This window comes from Rhinolophus sinicus, linkage group LG11 (assembly GCF_036562045.2).
Source record: "Rhinolophus sinicus isolate RSC01 linkage group LG11, ASM3656204v1, whole genome shotgun sequence".
Classification (NCBI taxonomy): Eukaryota; Metazoa; Chordata; class Mammalia; order Chiroptera; family Rhinolophidae; genus Rhinolophus; species Rhinolophus sinicus.
In genome coordinates, this window is record NC_133760.1 from 80255658 (window position 1) to 80259612 (window position 3955).

Sequence of the window (3955 nt, forward strand, 5' to 3'; positions counted from 1 at the left end):
ATCAATGGAAAGTGCTTCCTCAGGGAATGCTTAATAGTCCCACAATATGTCAGTTTTTTGTAGCCAGAGCTGTTTCACCAGTCAGAAAAGAATTTCCAGGTTGTTACATCATTCATTATATGGATGACATTCTCTGTGCTGCATCTACTGCAGAGATTTTAGCAGATTGTTTTAAGTTGCTTCAGAAACAACTTGAGTTGGCAGGTCTCTGTATTGCTCCTGATAAGATTCAAACCACGACTCCTGTAAAATATCTTGGAGCTATTGTTGACAGACAAACGATTAGGCCTCAAAAGGCACAAATCAGAAGAGACCAAATCTCGACATTAAATGATTCACAAAAATTGTTAGGAGATATTAATTGGCTTCGTCCCACTCTGGGAATCCCCACCTATGAGCTCAGTAATTTATTTGGTCTCTTATGGGGTCCTTCTCAATTAGACAGTCCTCGTGCCCTGACTCCTCAGGCCAACAAAGAGCTAGAATTAGTTGAACAAAAAATTCAAGAGGCTCAGATTCAGCGCATAGATCCATCTCAACCTTTACAAATTTTAATTTTTCTCACTCCTCATTCGCCTACAGCGGTCATTATCCAACAAAATGACTTGGTGGAGTGGCTGTTTCTGCCTAATAATTTTGTCAAATCACTCCCAACTTATTTAGAGTTAATTTCAGAGCTTGTTTCACGAGCTCGCACCAGAGTTCTTCATTTAAACGGAATCGAAGCTAACAAGATAGTAGTCCCATTTAAAAAACAACAAATTACACACTTAAATAACCATTCTGAAATCTGGCAAATAGCTATTTGTGGATATTTTGGAATTATTGATCATCACTATCCAAAAAATAAATTTTTTTTTTAATAAATTGTTTCAATTCCTTCTAAAGACAAGTTGGATTCTCCCTAAAAGATTAAGTCCAGCTCCAATTTCAAAAGCTGTGACAGTTTTTACTGATGGGTCTAGTAACGGCAGGGCCGCAATTGTAAGTGAAATAAATCAACAAGTCATTCAAACTAATTGTACCTCTGCACAGAGAGCAGAGTTAGTTGCTGTGCTAATTGCCTTACAAGATTATACTGAACCTTTAAATATTGTCTCTGATTCAGCTTATGTAGTTCACACAGTAAAAAATATTGAGACGGCGTTACTGTCTAATAACTCAAACCCGTCTCTTCAGTTTCTTTTTAATCAGCTTCAACAGGTTGTTAGAAACTGACAACATCCATTTTTCATTACTCATATACGCTCCCACACCTCCTTACCAGGACCACTGACGTGTGGCAATCCTGTTGCTGATTCTTTAATTGCTAATGTTCTAGTTACTGAGGCAACCCAATTTCATTCTTTAACCCATACAAATGCTGCTGGCCTTCGGGCTCGTTTTCCTATTACTTATAAACAGGCCAGACATACAGTTCAAACTTGCCCAAACTGCCAAATTCTTAATGCTTCTCAAGAGGGCCGTGAAGGGGTTAATCCCCGAGGACTAGTTCCTAATGCTGTTTGGCAAATGGATGTAACTCATGTCCCTTCCTTTGCACGTTTATCTTTTGTTCATGTCCCTGTTGATACATCCTCTGGTTTCATCTCGGCCACCGCTCAAAGCGGAGAAAATGCTAGCCACTCTTGCAGACATTTACTTATCTGCTTCTCCATTATGGGCCTCCCTCAAGCCATTAAAACAGACAATGGCCCAGCTTACACTAGTAACAACTTCACAAAATTTTGTGAACAGTGGAAAATTAATCATACCACAGGGATTCCTTATAATCCCCAAGGACAAGCTATTGTAGAACGTGCTAATTGTACTCTCAAAAACAACTTCAAAAACAAAATGGAGGAGACAATCCTCCACAAGTATAACTGGCCAAAGCCATGTTTACTTTAAATTTTTTGAATTCTTCTGGCTCTAGCAGTAATACAGAGCCACACCTTGGGCGCACAGCTGCAGAAAGACATTTTAACAATCTCCATAGTCCTAAGGCTTTGGAGGATGTGCCCATTTGGTGGAAGGATATTCAAACTAATCAATGGCAGTTAGGGACTTTGTTAACATGGGGACGAGGTTCTGCTTGTGTCTCTCCAGGACCAAAGGAACGTCCTTTGTGAGTGCCTAGTCGGTGCATCAAGCCATACTGTGGACCTCGCACCCCAGTCCAGAGTGATAATCACTCGCGGGACAAAATCACTACCGATCACCAGTGTGAGTCCACAGAAGGATCAGTGCCACTGGCTTCATCGCTTCATGGGACCCCATTATCAGCCACCAGCTCCCGAGATGCCACACCAGCCCCGTCGGCAGCCGCCTGTGGTGACTCCACTTCCATCACCTGATATGAAACAGCGCGACACCTGTAGCCGTCCTGCCCCGGTGCCTGCTGCTTCATCCTCAACTAAGGCTCCTGACCTGAGTACTACCACACTCCCTACTTGGAGACAACTTGAAAAGTTATCCCTAGAGGCTAATAATAATTTAATTAAAGAAATATTCCCCCAAACAGATACCAACATATTGGTTTCCAAGATGGCTATTCTTTTCATTGTGAGTTGCCTTCCAATGAGTGTTTATGCTGATAATTTTACCTATTGGGCTTATGTTCCTAATCCTCCATTGTTAACACCTGTAACTTGGAACGATGATCCTCCTTTAATTTACATTAATAATAGCTCCTGGTTTCCAGGACCTGAGGATCAAAGAGGCCCAGAGTTCCCTGATGAAGAAGTCCGAGAGTTTATACTCTCTGGTCACACTGCCTTAGGTTTTGAACATATACCTATCTGTATTGGCCCTATTCCTCCATGTCTTCCTCTCTCTGATCAAGCTTGGGTGATTCCCAAGGGAGAGGGAAATGCCACTTATAAAAAATTGTTTATGCTTTCAGGTCAAGGATTTCAGACTCAAGAGCTAAGCACTCATCTTTTTCCTCCTTCTCTTCATCCGTGTCCTCAAGATAAATGGGTTGACACACACTCCCGCATTCATAGGGAAGTATGTAGAGGAAGCTTAGATCGAGCGTACTGTAGTTGATTGGGGACCTTATGGGATTGCTATTCATGTATGTTCCAGAGTAAATTGCTCTGAACCTCAATCCCTAAGAGATCAAATGTCAGAGCTCAATTTCCCAAAGATCATTAAATCACCATATTTCTATTTTTTGGAAAGATAAAGTTTTAGCACCACCTCAGTTAAAAATGATTACTCCTATTTGGGGTCCTGTACAAAAGACCCTATGGAAAGTAGCTTTAGGTTTAGGTCAAAATCAGATTTGGAATGGAAATTATACTAAAGATATTGGTAATCAATATACCTTTAAGTTTGAAAAAACACAGATGTTTAATTTACAAGTATGTCTTAAAACTCCTTTTGTTTTTCTGATGGGAAAGTTCACAATTGATTCAACCTTAAAAATAGCTGAATGCCATCAGTGTCGTTTGTTTGCTTGTATAGATTCTTCAATTTATAATTCCTCCCAAGATCAGATAATGATCTTGAGGAAAAGACGGGGTCTATGGATTCCTGTCCAAGCCCCTCGAGTGTGGGAGGGCTCTCCCACTGTTCATATTGTTCTTCAATTGCTTCATAAGATATTACATAAAACTAAAAGATTTGTAGGATTGCTGATTACTGCTATTATGGGTATAATTGCTATAACCACTGTCGCTGCTGTTTCTGGTGTTGCTCTACATCAAACTGTTCAAACTACAGAATTTGTACAAAAATGACATAGAAATGCTAGTAAATCTTGGAATCAACAAATCAAAATAGATCAAAAAATTAATGTTAGATTAACAGATCTAGAAACCACTGTTGTATTTCTTGGTGATCAAGTAAAAATCTTCAGACTATGATTACCCTAAAATGTGATTGGAATGTATCCACTTACTGTGTAACCCCATTTTCTTATAATCAAACTCGTACCCCTTGGTCTAAGGTGCGAGCCCACCTCCTGGGA